The 15,257-nt window shown below is 53.6% G+C and overlaps 1 protein-coding gene across 1 annotated transcript in view; it reads right to left on the bottom strand.

Moving 5' to 3' along the window:
• The window catches only part of Stk32c (serine/threonine kinase 32C), a 50,037-nt gene extending 40,321 nt beyond the window's left edge, over window positions 1-9,716 (bottom strand). The window contains exon 1 of the mRNA XM_004625561.2: window positions 9,658-9,716. The gene's annotated coding sequence lies outside the window, so the exon portion shown is untranslated. The remainder of the gene's footprint in view (window positions 1-9,657) is intronic.
• Window positions 9,717-15,257: the final 5,541 nt, after the last annotated feature.

Below are 15,257 nucleotides of genomic sequence, written 5' to 3'. Positions count from 1 at the left end.
CTAGGCTCTCCATCAGCCTCTCCTGCCCCCTGGAGGGAGCTCTGTTTGATCCTCAGTGTCTCCACTTCTTCAAAGCCACCTTGTTCCATAGCCCTGACCTTCCTGGAGAAGTTCTGCTGGTGAGGACCCCTGGGGGGAGGCAGAATGAATGAAGCCTGAGCACAGCCAGCAGCCCTGAGTGGCCCACTCCAGGCTGGGCACGTGGCAGCCTCCTGGATAGAGAGGATAGATAGGGTCAGTGTGGCCTCAACAGAGGTTTGTGGCTCTGAGGCCCACGGAAAGAAATAGCTAGGGGGTTATGAGTCACACTGAGCACCCTAAGGCCACACACACCCAAAGTGTCCTAAGCAGGAAAGACCTTGACTCACTTATTAAATTTCAGTCCTAGAATCAGGCTGGGTAGAGCTCTGAAGTGGGTACAGACTGGGCATGCACCCTGCTGCCTGGTGTGCCAGTGAGATGACCAGGCCAAGCACCTCCCCAAGAGCCCTTCAGGACTCAGGCCTGGGGCCCTTGCCTAACCTGTGTCTCTGTATCCCCTCTCACTGTGTCCCCTAGCAGGCCCACTGATTCTCAGGGTCCCATGTGGGGACAGGTTATCAGCTTATCCCAGCATGTGGTCCTGGGTGGGGGTGAAGGTCAGAGAAAGGGATGGATGGACACAGACAGACAGACAGACAGACACAGACACACACACACACACACACACACACCTAACAAAACCCCAAGCAAGTCAGTATCACAGCATCTGCAATCCCAACTAATGCAGTCCACAGGGGCATGTTCCATGTTCCATGGGGAAGGGTCCTCCCAGCACATCTACTTGGGCTAGCCGAGGACTCATTCTGCTCTGACGGAGTGGGGTGGGCTCAGCAGAGTGGCCATGCGAGCGCATTCGGCAGGGCAGGTGCCAAGCCCGCAGCGCTAGCATATGAGAGAACAACGTGGTGGAGAAAGCCCGGCTCAGGCGCTGCAGTGACCACAAGCAGCCCCTGCCCAAGGCCAGCAGGGCCAGGCTGGGGGTTACGAAACTTTTACAGATGCTGCTGGACACCACCGCACTCTGCTGGCACCACTGGCTCGCCTTTGGCGACGCCTCCCAGGCTCAGACAGGCTCTCCACATTGCAGCTGCCACCCATGCAAAGGAATCATGGCACCAAGGCCTAACATCCCCGGCACAGGACATGGCTGTAAAATTCCAGAGGTCGAGATTTAGATGTCCCAGAAGAGGCTGGACAGTAATGGCAAGGACAGGGACCCATTGCTCCCCACTGGTACATACACCGCAGGTAGGCAGCCGCCAGCACAGCTGGCCTTCACTCTGCTGGTGCTGGAGTCCGAGTGCTGTGACTGTGGAGGACAAGCGGCAACTTGCCGAACTGAACCAACCCAGCCGGCCTCCAAGCGGGGGTGCTCATCTTAGTGTCCTGAAGGCACAAAGTCCAAGAGCTGGAGATGGGGGAGGCTGACCCCAGCAGCCCAGGGGGGCGGGACCCACAGCTCCTAGCTGCCAAAGAGGTTACGTCCCAGAACCTAGATGCCTACAAGCCTTTTATGGCCACAGCCACTACAGCATGGAACCCACATGAATTAGGGACCCAGTGAGCCACCAGCCCAGGGGAAGTCCTGGGGACACTGGTTGATCACACAGCAGCCTCTGAAGGTTACCATGGAAATGACAAGTACCTTCTGACTCATGTGGCAGCACAGGGAAACTGAGCAAGGTAGCACCACAGGGAAGCTGAGCGAGGTGGCGCCACAGGGCCACATCAACAGGTTCCACTGTTGTGGGGCAGAGTGCTTTGGCCCAGGCACACACCAGCTGAAGACCCAGGATGCATGTCTACACTGCAGAGGCTCTCTTCCTTTGGTCAGGCCTCCCCTGTGCCCATTAGAGGTTCTGGTGTCACCGGGGAGATGAGCGACCTCTTGGGATGGCTGGGGCCTGTAAAAAGGCCTTTTCTGCTGATTTTCTCAGTATTTTCCCCCATGAATTGGAGAATAAGATGCCTCGTGCCTGGGCTGGCCCTTTCTCCCCAGGAGCTGCTCTACGCATTCCTTCCTTCACTCCTCAAACAACTGCTCCATGGGCCTTCTGCAAAAGCTCTAAGCCCGCCACATTGGGGTCACCTGCATGGCTGCACTACTCGGGCCTCACAGTTGAAGAAGGACCAAATCCATTGCTGCCTGGGGCGGGGCAGGAAGTGACAGGCCTGCCTACCCAGCAATGGACTGCAGCTAGCTGCTGGAGCCTGCATGGGAGCCTGGGCCAGCCTCTGCGTGGGTACAGACAGAAGGGGTGCAGCAGGGCAGAGGGTGCACAGGGCAACAAGAAGGCAGAAAATACGAAGGTGCAAGCCCACCCCACTGAGGCCAGGTCCCCCAGGGCCTGGGAAAGGGGGTGTTGGACATTCTTGCCAAAACATCAAATTGTTCCCACTGCCCCAAAGCCAAGCACATTTTAAGTATCCATCTGGACCACTGGCTCTTGAACTCCCAAAGTGACACGCTGTACTCAAGAGACATGCTTTGCCTCCTAAGGGCTGACCCCCTGGTCGCCTCACATTTGCCACTCAGTGCTAGCTCAGCCTCTGAGCAGCTGCCCACTTCCCAGGGGACTGCAGGACCCCTGCCTCAGGCCTGCAGACAGCACAGTGGGGGCACAGCAACTTCCAAGTGGCACACATTCGGCACTTCACACAAGGATGTATCTGTCCCCTGAAGCCCCAAATGCCCCATATGAAGCCCAGAGTGAATCTTGCTTTTTCTTCCAACCATACGGCCCATCCGGTTCCTCCAGCCACAGGCACAGGCTGGCGCCCAAGAGAAGCCCCTTCCTTCAGCATCGAGGGCAAAGCAGAGGGCAGGGCAGATGGCGGGAGTGGCCATGACTGACAGAAAGGAGGCACAAAGGCAACTGTTTTTCAAAACTGGAAAAAAGAACTTCCCCATTCACATAACAAAATATTATACATAACACCTGTAAGAACAAAGTATAATAGGAATAGCAAAATGTGAGAAATTAATATGAAGACATATGAGCCCATTCGAGCCCTTAGATGGGTAAGACATCAACTTTCCTATCAATTTTTTTTTTTTTTTTGGGGGGGCAGGACTGGGGATCGAACTCAGAACCTTGTGCTTGCCAGGCAGGTGTTTATGCTGCTGAGCTGTATCCCCAGCCCCTTATTTATTTGTTGTTATAGGGTCTCACTATGCAGCTCCAACTCATAGTGATCCTCCTGCTTTCAGCCTCCCCCGCACTCGGATTACAGGCATGCGCCACTATGCCAGGACTCTGGCCAGCTCAGTCCACCCTGGGGGCAGGGCTGGTATGGTATGTGGTGTTGGGGATAGAACCGCAGTCCCTGTGCTGTCTAAGCTTGCTTAAGCAGGTGCTTTAGTCCACTGAGCTATCTCGCCGGCCACTCTCAATCAACTTTAAATGCAGTCCTTTCGGAAATTTTAGTGGGTTTTCTTTTTTATCTCAACAAAATTTATTCCAGAATTCAGGTGGGAAGACAAATGCATTAGAGCAGCAGACGTCTGTGGAGGGGGAGCCACCAGCTGAGCCACTCAGGCCTGGTGAGCCACACAGTGTGGTAAGTAGCATCACTGGAACCACCCCCAAGAGCCCAGATCAAGAGCTGCTCAATGAGCACCAAGCAGGCCTTCCATAAACAGCTCAGGAGCGAGGGCTTGTGGACAGGAAAACAGGAAGCTCTAGATGGCAGAGGTTCTTTTCCACCAGCACATCATCTTGTTCTCCTCGTGGAAGTGGCCATACTCATTGAAAGCAAAGGCCAGCATGAAACAGCAGGCCCAGCGGACACAGCACAGTGCCTGGGTACAGCCACAACAGAGGCTGGGGACCTTCCTGAGAAGGGTGCTGAGGGAAAGGCAGAGGGCAGGACTCAGGGAGGAGGAGCTGGCTGCTCAGGACCCTGAGGGGCAGGGGTGTGGGAGATAGCAGGGGCTGCCTGGCACCAAGGAGGGTGGTGCAGACCCACACATTCAGCCTGACCTGCCCCACTTTCTGCTGCCGGGAGGTATTGATTATTTTGAGCTGAAGGCACAGGAAAATGAGCAGTACTAAAAAGACTGTTCTCTAAACAACCCTCATCTGCCTGAAGGTAGACAGCCCCCCAGGAAGGCAGACCTGGGGATGGACCCACCTAGACTGGCCTTGCCACACTGCACACAGCCCCCTGTTCTGATGGGGTCCTCTCATCACTCCCAGAAACCATCGGCTCTCCCCAGGTGGCCCCCACCACCCCACAGAACATCACCTCTCATACCTACCATGTCATTGTTCCCTACGATGCCCCTGCACATGTCATCTTACGAGTTCATAAATGTATAGACTTTTTCTTCTGTCAACGTACCTACTATCAGTTTACTTTGCACAGCTAGAAGAAGCTGGCCCCTCCTCATCGAAAGTCCTGTAATAATCAAACTCAGCGTACCTGCGACCTTAGGCTAGAATTCGATTTCCTGGATTGAGAACAAACACAATCAGGCTGCTGGGGAGGAGGGCAGCTTCTCAGACCCTTGGCCCTTCTTACCCCTTGGCCGGAAGCCGAGCACACTCCTGGTTTTCATTCACACCAGGTGGCAAGTGGGGAAGAACAAGGCGGGAAGGAGTGAGTGGGGCTTGGGGCCCACGTATCCACACCAGCAGAACAATGGATTGATTTTCTCCAAGTCTTCAGCCGTACCTTGACAATTTATCTTGGAATTAATTATGGCCACACCACTCTCTGGAGACTGGCTGGGCAGAACTGGAGCAGACAAAGCGGGGGTGGGGGTGGCAGTGCCCACATGGCTCCCGGCAAGGCTCCACATGCCTGGAAGCAGGCAAACAGAGACCATGTGCTTGTGGCCAGAGCCTGGATGGAACCCAGCAGAGCACAGGGCCCTGAGATGGCCCTGCGAGGGGCTCACATGGCGCAAGCGCAGTGCAGGTGGGTGAAGTGTCCCCTCTGCAGCGTCACCCCTTCCTGGATTCCTCACAATGTAGCCAGGGAGTCATGATGTTCCCGAGAACCCAGAGACAAACCCTTGCCCCACCCTCAAGCTAGTGGGAACCATGTTCTCATTGCCACTGAGTTAACGAGACCCATCAGCCTCTCTCCCCTCACAGAACAAAATCAGCTGCCGTGGGACACGAGCTCTTCAAGTTCCAGATGGCCAAAGGGATCACTCATCTTCCAGATTCTTTAGGGCCAACCTGTCATCTCAGGGAGGGCTGGGAACCCGGCAGAAGGACAGTCTAGCCAGCAAACAATGTCCTTCCCATGAAGACATCCAGCCCTCTGCTAGCATTCTCAGGAGCGGTTTGGTGCAGTGTGGAAATGCAAGCATTAAGTGGCAACATCTAGGTGGGAGAACCGCCAGAGCCTGCTGCCCCTGGTGGGTGACCCCGGGCACTTCATTCACGCTCAGCGAGGAAGAACCTGAAGAGCCAGCCCCAGGATGCAGCGCCAGTGGCGAGTCAGTGCCTGGGTCACCCTGCATTGCAACTGGAGATGGGAATTTGGCTCGCAGATTCTTCCTGGTTCTCATCCTCATCTTGTCTTACTCAGCTTTTCATTGCTAGGATAAAATACCTGACGCACAATTTAAAGAAAAAAAGATTGATTTTGGTTCACAGTTTCAGAGGTTCTGGGCCATGGGTGGCTGCCTCCAAGGCAAATTATCATGGTAAGGGGTCAGTTAGGAAACCTGCTCAGTGCATGTCAGGCAGCAAGCAGGATGCAGTGGAAGAGCCCGAGAGCAAGGGGCCAGGAACCAGACACAGTCCCAAGGTCATGCCCCATCACGCAATCAGACATACCCAGAAGTATGCTCTACTAATCTCCTAGGGGCCTTTCAAACCAATCAAAGATAAACCATTACAACTCTTATGTCAGTCACTTAATGAAGGACAATCTTTCTATTTTTATATCTCTAACTTGATCAGCCATCCTGAGCATCCAACTGCATGACCTGGTTTTTCATTATGGAAAATGGCCCACTCTCAATAATAACTCCAATCTCAATAAGAATGTCACTATTGGGGCACGGGAGATGGCTCAGTGGAATAAGCACTTCCCTGGCAAGGGCAAGGGCCTGGGTTCAATCCCTGGTTCCGCAAAACAAAAACAAAACAAAAAAAATGTCACTATGCCTTTGTGCTTAATGAAAGCAACTTCATAGAAAAAATGGGGTATACAGATGAATGTCCATTTTGTATCTGTGTATTCAAAGTGGTTGGGATAGATACATAGTTACATTCTGTTAATGAATAGAATGATTTGTTCTAATGGTGTTTGTAAATAGGATCACAAGTCCGCGTCTTGTACAGCAATTAACCACTAAGAAGAATATATGCAGTGTATTATTTGTTGAAAAATTAAAAAAAATTTAAAAAAATTTAAAAAAGCAACTTCAGCAAAATCAGCCTCTAACTCCCCCCAGTACAAGTACGGCCCCTCCCCTGAAGGTGCTTCAGACCCCAAGCATGCAGACCTTGCATTCACGGGATTTCTACTTAGGAATGATACTCTCAGGAGGTTTAAGGATCAGCCTTTGCAAACATCAAAGAAATGCAAATCGAAACCACAAAATTAAAAAGCTACTTCAGCCTTAGTAGAAAAGTTACTTCCAGAAAAACCAAAATACAACAAGCGTTGGAAAGGATATGGAGGAAGTGGAACCCTTGCACACTGCTCATTAGAATGCAAAAGGGGGCAGCTGTGTACCATGAGGTATGGCAGTTCCTCAAAGATGACCCAGATAGTTATCCTGTGGGCCAACAATTTTACTGCCACATGGAGTAAGGAAAGCCAAGGCCCCTAAGAGATCCTTGCATGGCTGTGTCCACAGTATTATTCACAATAGCTAAGACATGGGGGCAACCCCAGGTGTCCATCAATAAATGGACACAATGCGTCAGTAAAAAGAATAGAATATGGGCTGGAGAGATGGCTCAGTGGTCTAAAGCACCTACTTAGAACAAGCTTAGCAAAAGCATCAGGGACCGCGGTTCAATCCCCCAGCACCACATGCCAGCCAGCCCGCCCCCTGGTGGGCTGAGCTGGCCTCTCTCTCTCTCTCTCTCTCTCAAATAAATAAATAAATAAATAAAATTAAAAAAAAAAAAAAAAAGAATAGAATATGGTTCTACCTTAAAATGGAAGAGAATTCTAACACATACTACAGCACGGATCAACTGTAAGGACCTCAGCTATGTGAAGTAGCCAGGCACGAAAGACAAATGGCACAACCCCACTTAGATGAGTGCAACCGAAAGCGCACGCCCTTCACAGTGCGCATGCTGAAGTCCTCACCCCCTCTGATGGCATTATGAGGTCAGGAGGGTGGATCCCTCATGAATGGAATTTCGCCCCTTACAAGGGACCCCAGAGAGCTCTCTCTCCCTCACCACGTAAGAGCATATAAAGGCGGCACTGTCTATGCCAGAAGAAGCACCCTCACCAGACACCAAATCTGAACCTGAGTTGCACATAAACAGATGCGCCCCCAGGTCCATCCGGAGCTTGGGCCACTTCTCCAAGTCCCCATTCCTTTGCATCCTGGATTCCCAGCTGTGGCCACTGAAAACAGAGGGAAAGGCCAGAGCCAGGCCTGTGACAGGCTTTACTCTACCCACATTCCTAGATACCTACCAAGCAACCAACTGCAGCCTGCAGCCCAAGACCCCTAATTAGGCAGTTAATTAGGGGGCAGGAAGGCGCCTCTAATTACACCACGAACTTGCATCTGAAAATGACACCCAGCTGCTCTTGTCTCCCTTCTCTGCAGTGGCCCACTTCCAAGGCCAATCAGCTTTTCAAAGCCAAGAACCAGTCAGAGGACCAGGAATACAGGAGATCCGCAAACTCTGCTAGAGGAGGGGGCTGCCCGGCTCCGAGTGTGAGAAGCATAGTCAGTTCCCAGGCAGGGGTACAGAGTCAGCAGTGGTAAGAAAGACAGGGTAAGGGCTCACGCTGAGGATGAAAAGGTCCACTAGAGGCAGAAGAGGGGATGCAGGGCCCCAGGAAACAGCAACTGTACTACCTGCTGGCCTTGCCCTGCACCCACCCACTGGGCTCTCCCCTCAGATGGCCTCAGCATGGGTCTCTCCAGATGGTTCAGTGTCCCTTGAATTCTTTCTTTCTTTCTTTTTTTTTTTTTTTTTGGTGGAACCAGGGATTGAACTCAGGCCCTTGTGCTTGCCAGTGAAGCGCTTATTCTACTGAGCCATCTCCCCAGTCCCTGTCCCTTGATTTCTAAATGCCTAGTTCTAAATGCCATGCTTCTTTGTCTCAGCTACCCCTCCTGAGCCTGGTAACAGTTGCTGTCCTCTGTTGGTGGGGTGGGGGGTGGGGGTGTCACCAACTCCTACCTGCCTGCCTCTTATGTTTCTTTATACCCACTGGAGTCCTGGGATACCCCCTACATTCTGTTGGGACAAGAGCGTGCAAAGGGATCCCTTGCAGCCTCAACAACCCTCAGAAATTTACCAACATGAGGGCCATGCCCAAGGTCAGCCTTCTTCATGACCATCAAAACCATCACCACCTCCTGACATACTGAGACATTAAAAATATCTCTCCTTGGTGCACTTTCAATAAATTTGTGCAAAGGAGCTCACCTTCTCTGACTTATAATTATCCCAGCCCTTGGGTAACCTAGTGCAGCCATCACTTATGATACAATGAAATGGAGGCAATTAATCACATTCAAATACCCTGCACATTTTGCTCTGGTAGCATAGCAATCCCTTTTATAAAAAGGTTTATGGCATTTAAATAGACACAGCGTCCAGATAGCTGTACAGACAGGAGAGGGGGGAGCCCTGGGGCCGTCTGCCAAGCCCCCCAGGACAGCTGAAAAGAAATGTCCATTCAGAAGTGATTCATCCAAGGCACAGCCACTGCTGCAGAAGGCCAGGCTAATTCCAACCTTTTCAAAGTGCTTGTTAAGCCTCTTTCAGTTATAATTACCCCCAATCTCCAGATATCACAAGGCAGCAATCAGGAAGTTAGATCAGGCTGCAGCAAGAACTGGGGAAAGTGAAGAAATGGCTCCAGCTCAGTGGAGGACAGAAGCCTCCTCCCCTGGACGTGGATGCACACATGGCCAGCTACCCTTGGTGCTGTCACCTGCATGCACCCAGGAACAGGCACAGGCCTGGCTTCTGTGCTCAGTGTACCTGAGATAGCTATTTTGGCAGAGGCCTCCAAGTGTCCCTGGACCCTGAGGTACCGGCCACTTCACACCGCTCCTCCTTGAACACTTTCCCTTAGGCCTGACATGCTTCCTCTGTGAAGAATCAGCCTCAGCTACAGCATGGGTCTCAGCACCACAGTGGGTGGGCTCGGGGGCTCAGCTCTCTCCCTGGTGATGGGCTCTCAGTGACTGTGCCAACACCACCCTCAGCTCCTGGCTCAGCCACGAGACTCCTAGAGACTTAGAGATGGCTGTGACCAGGCCAACAGCTCACTCTGACACCCTGCACCCCCACTCGTTTTCCTGACAGACCTAACCCAGCTGCCCAGGTACAGCTGGCTTCTGCAGAGAATGCAGCAGGTGGGCAAGGGAGCAGCTGGCAGCTCCATGGTCCCTCGCATCCCCATCCTCTGGCTCCCTACCCGAAGGATCCACCTTACCTTGCCAAAGCTCCCCTTCCCAATAGCACGCAGGATCTGGAAGTGGTCAAAGTTCACTGCAGAATGAAACAGAGACACCAGGTGAGGTGAGAGGAAGCCCCCACACCCAGCACATCCTCCCTTCCAGCAGCCCCTCCCCCCGCCCCCCCAGCACCTCCAGCAGCTGGCCAGAGGCCCAGCTACATTAGTCTACAGGAGGCTCAGCTGTGGCTCCAAGCGCAATCGCCACAGGCGCAAAGCAGGAAGGGCTGAGCCCAGGCAGACAGTGGCCCAAGCCACACAGGGCCCTTTTCTCCAAATCATTAAGGGGTGGAAACATGTGGCTGGCCCACAAATGTGACAAGGATGCATGAGGTGGAGCGCGGCTCCAAGAGTGCCAGATGTGTTCAGCTGCAGTCCTAACACCCAGCCAAACTGAACGCTGCTCTTGAAGACCCACAAACAGGCAGACCTGGGAGTCTCAGGAAGCCTGAAGACACAGCACTGAGTGTCCAGAGGGACAGGAGGGACAGGAGGGACAGGGTGGGTGGGAGGGAGGCACTGCAACCCTCCAATGTTAAGCCAGTGAGATAGCTCAGCAGACTAAGTGCCTGCTAGCACAGGTACTGGAGTTCGATCCCTGGCACCACATGTGGTGTCAGCCCCGCCCTGGGGTGTGCTGAGCTGGCACCGAGCCTGGGCATGGTGGCCCATGCCTGTAATCCCAGCGCTGGGGAGGCTGAAAACAGGAGGATCACTACGAGTCTGAGCTGCATAGTGAGACCCTATACCAAATACATAAAAATAAATAAATAAATACAGGAGGCGGGACCCCGGGGAAGAACACTGAGTGAGCTGAGGCCCAGCAGCACACTCCTCCCAGACAGGCCTTGCGGGGCTGAGCAGATCCCCTCTGCATGAGCCGTTCTGTGGCTCCTGGACATCTCACCATATCATCATGGGTGACACTGCTTGCAGCCAGGGCCCATCCGGCCTGCGCCCGGGCTCAGCAGCCTCGCTCTCCACCCAGCACCTCCTGTCCTCAGCAGCTGCATTGGTCAAGATCGACACTCCAATGCCCCACACCCACGGGCGCCTGCCTGCGGCCTTGGCCTCACTGTCCCTGCAGCAGGACTTGGGATGTCCTACGGTTTAAGGCATTTTATCTCCTCATCCACTTCAGGGTCATCCTCTCTCTGGTATTATGGCTGAGATCTACAGTATCCCTAAAAGACTCATGCTGTGCAAGACTCGGTCCCATTCAGCAGCTCTCACAGGTGGGGCTTTCAGGAGGTGACAGGTCACAAGCGCACTAGTATCAGAAACAGAAGAGCAATTCACAACGTGGCAATAACTTCTGTCTTGCTGTCGGGCAGCTTTACTACGGGCGGTAGAGGTGGCGCAGTCCCGCATGTACCACTTGTGGTTCAAGTTGAAGGAGCATGGTAATCCTAAGAGCTGAGTGGGCTATTAGCAGGCGAGACCATTTGAAGAAAGTGGGTCATGAGGACTACATCTTGCCCTGGCTGCGTTCCCACTTCCACCCTGCTCCGCTTTCCCAACGGCCGGGGGCTGCGTCGTTCTCCCTGATGCTGTCCCATTCAGCTCTGGAGCCAAGTCATCTCCCATGGTTACTCGAGCCTCTGCAATTACGAAGCAAAATCAACCTTTCCTCCTTTAAGTTGTTCATCACAGGTGTTTCTCCCAACAATGAAAAGCTGTGAAAATACACAGGGAAGCATACACATATTTTCTGAGGAATGTAGGGGCAGAGCCTGCAGGGTCAGGGCTTTGACAAAAGCTCCTCAGAACACTGGGCTCGCTGCTACATATGAGAGAAGGGGCCACTGGGGCCAATGGCTGAGAGGCTGATTAATATGAGGCTGGAGATGACAGCAGGTTGATCAAGGGCTGAAAGGAGGGATGGAGGAGGCTGCCGAGCATGTGCATAGTGAGCAGGTCAAGGGGGCCTGCAGGGAACCAGCCCCCATTCTACAAACAAGAGCACCTGGGGGGGGGGCGGGCACACGTAACCCCAGCACTCTTGGGGACTGAGCCAGGAGGATTATAAGTTGAGATGAGCTGGGGCACTGTGGCCAGACCCAGTCTCAAAAAATAAAATCAATGCTGAAATGTAGCTCAATACAAAGCCACTAAGTTCAATCTCCAAGCACTGTAAAACAAAACAAAAAAAAAGAACCGTGGCCAGGGCCCACTGCCCCAACCCCAGCTCCATCTAGTTTCATGGCTACCTCCTGATACCATGGCCTCTGCCCACGTGATCTGTGTTCCCCACTGTAACCCAGCCCAGCCAATGAGTATGTCCCATTCCACCCCACCTCACACAACCTTTAGCCTCACACAACCTGAGCCAGTGACAAGAAGGCAGCCGGGGACCCCGGCCTGCACCCTCCCTGCTGGCAGGAGCACTCCCACTGCTGCTTGGCATAACTCCCTGACTACCAGAGAGGAAAGGAAAGGCAGTCTTCTGTGTGTGTGTGTGCGTGCGTGTGCGTGTGCGTGTGTGTGTGTGTGTGAGAGAGAGAGAGAGAGAGAGAGAGAGAGAGAGAGAGAGAGATGTCACCCCTCAGAGGACATGGCCCTGCACAGAGACATCTGCTGTGGGGAGAACAGAAGGTCCCCAAGTGCTCCATCCATCATCAGGGCCTTTCTGAACTGACCTGCTTGCTCTTGTCCTTGGAAACCAGCACAAGGACTGCCTAGTGGGGGCAGGGAGGTGAAGCACATTAAAAATGCTGCACCTGCACTGGGGCTCTAGTCCTTGGGAGGAGCTGAGGCAGGTGGTGGGCGGAGGGGGGTGGTGCAGGACTGACTCAGGTGTATGTGCCCTAGCAGAGGCATCCAAGTACCTGCAGGGGCACAGGGCTGAGGTGGCTGTGCTCAGCTCGAGGAGATGGGCTCTGCCAGGCAGTTCCGGGCCGTGGACCCATGCCAGCCTAGTATGCACCTAGGCTCCTCCAGAAGCACAAGGGCCCAGCCTGAGCCACTCCCAACAAAGCACTAAGGAAGATAATGCCTCATGCCCCCTCTAGGACAGCCAACATCTGCCTGCTGGGTCCCTAGCCCCAGGCCCTGGTCCTTCCGGTGCCTGAGTCCAGCTGAGCACTGCCTGGGAGGCAGCTTAGGCTCCTGCCCACAGGCAGCTGGCTGTCAGGCCCCCTGCAGCACCCAGTAGCCAGAAGAGTGCAGGGCTAGCTATGGGCTCACATAGGAACTGCCGGGACAACTACCATTTGTAGAGAATACGCACAAATTTTCTAGCTTCAGTGTTTTCGAGAAGAAAAGGACAGGAAGTAGCCACATTAAATAACAGTTCAGAGGCATAAGGGAATCTGCATCACTGTCTCAGTCCATGGCACAAGCAAGGGCTGCCATTAAGGACTTGAGGATGGGCAAGCTCATCGAAGGGAACCTGACAGTCCTGTCGGGCACAGCGCCAGCAAGCCCCCAGGCGACTGTGCTGCTGGCTTGGACACACGCAGACCTGTGGCCCCCTGGCGGCCCGCAGCTTCCTGCAAAGACGGAAGGGCGTGCAGTCCACGCTGTGCCGCCCACACGGCTCAGCACTTGTGGCTCTGAGCACAACCGTCCCCATTTCCTCGGACTACCCAACAGGGACAACAACAAAGACAAGGAATCTTAGAAGATGGCCCCCAGATGGCCACACAAAAGCTGCCTAGGGAAACTGCAGATGGGACAGGAATTCTAGTGTGTCTGTCATGCACCTTGAGTACAGCAGGACAGAGTCCCTGGGGCCGGGGGTGCATTGTACTGGGACCTTCGGCAAAGGCAATCCGAGAGGTGATGGCCACATCGACCGAAGACTCCATTCAGAGGAGCGACCAGGCCAGACTCCCAACAGGTGAGCCTCAGCCTTCTGCGTGCCTGCACACGCCAAGAGGAACCAAGGATCCGCTGCTCCCCCTGGTGCACACACTCCTCTCTGCCTCCTGCCACCTGGCTGAGGCAGGAAGCAGCTGTGCCACTGAGCACAGCAACCCACACCCTACTGATATGGGTCTCCCAGCCTGCAATCCAGCCCTGGCAGGCAGGAGGGACCTAAAGCCAGCTGCTGCCCTGCTATAAGCAACACTGCCATCTCAATGCTGCGGTGGGGCAGGTTCCAGTCCTCCCAGGACCATCTGTCCTGCCCAGCACCCCGCTGAGGCACACACTCCCATTTCCGGCTCCTAAATGGAGATGGCAGATTTCATTCCAGACTCAGTGGCATCAATAAAGAGAAGGAAATCCACTGGCAGGAATCTGTCAAAATATCATCTTACAAAGGGTTTTGCAGAGACCAATATTGTAATCAGTCTGATACATTAAAAACCTTCCTGCAAATGCCACCATCCAGACAGCCGACATCTGTGGAGTTCATTGAAATCCAAATTGTTGGATTTCCCCAGACACTGAATCTAGAGTCTGCACAAGAAAAAGCAAGAGCAGAGCTCTGGGGCCCTGGGGCCAGGCAAGTCTACCTCAGGGCCAGGAGCAACAGAGGAGGGGACAGTGTATGTACGTGTGCATAGGGCAGGGTCCCCACGGCCCAGGGGAATCCTGAAGGAAGCTGAGCTACTTGTTAAGGTTCCACCCAACTTTCTAGCAGTGATACAAGTCAGAGCCACTTCGGGGCAATGTTCAATGTCCCCATTGTCCAGATGTTTCCTAACCCAACAAGGACTAAAACTCCAGGGTAAACAGAAAACTGGAGAATAAAGATAATATTCACCCTAGGTGTGGGAGACCTGGCAACAAGTGGCACTGGGGCATTACCTGGGTGGGCAATATAAAGACCCAGTCTAACCAAACACAGAATCAGAAGAGGTCTCCTGGAAAAAGTGGCACTTATTCAGGTACCTGGTGGCTGATATCCACCAGTCTGTGTCAGGGTCCACCAGGCACATACGGGACTGCAAAGAGCCAGGCTTGGCTCACAAGACAGCCACTGAGGGCTGGGGGTGTGGTGGGAGGCTGACAGATTGTCCGCTGTGCCAGGTCTACACCATGGAGCTACGACTTCACCCCCAGGAAAGCACAGACACCTCTCAGTGGGGCCTTAGCCCAGAGGCGGAGGCTTCTGAAGGTGATCACCAGGCCCTGCAGGATGGGAAAGGGTAGAGTCCCAGGGCTGGTCCTGGGACTGAGGGACAGCATGGAGGAGTCTGGCCATGTCTGGAAGAGACACAGCTGCTCCTACCTGACACCTACGGATGGGGGCACCCACAGGGCTCAGGACAGCGGCTGGTACAGAGACAGAAGTAAAAGTTTCAAGTTGAACAGGGATGCATTCAGGGTCTATTAAGTTCATGGGAAACAAATCCTTGCCTCAGGCTGGCTTAGGATCACCGTCCATGTGCCCACATCCTTGGGGCCTTCGTTTTCTCATCTGCACAAGGGATACGAGGACCTCACCTTATAGACTCTTGATGTGGGGTGAGGGGCAGGAGCCCTTTGCTGTCACAGCCAGCTGGGTTCAAACACAGGCAAAGCTGGTGCCAGGCACCTTCAGGATATCCACTTCGCCAATGAACAAGGAAATCTCATGGAGCAAGTTATGGAACACAGGGGTGGTGTGCCACAGAGGCCTGCAGTGTTGG

The sequence above is a fragment of the Octodon degus genome, unplaced genomic scaffold, assembly GCF_000260255.1.
Source record: "Octodon degus isolate 3935 unplaced genomic scaffold, OctDeg1.0 scaffold00010, whole genome shotgun sequence".
In the NCBI taxonomy this organism is placed as follows: domain Eukaryota; kingdom Metazoa; phylum Chordata; class Mammalia; order Rodentia; family Octodontidae; genus Octodon; species Octodon degus.
Note: the sequence above shows the minus strand (reverse complement) of the source record. Positions and strands in the feature narration are given on the sequence as shown.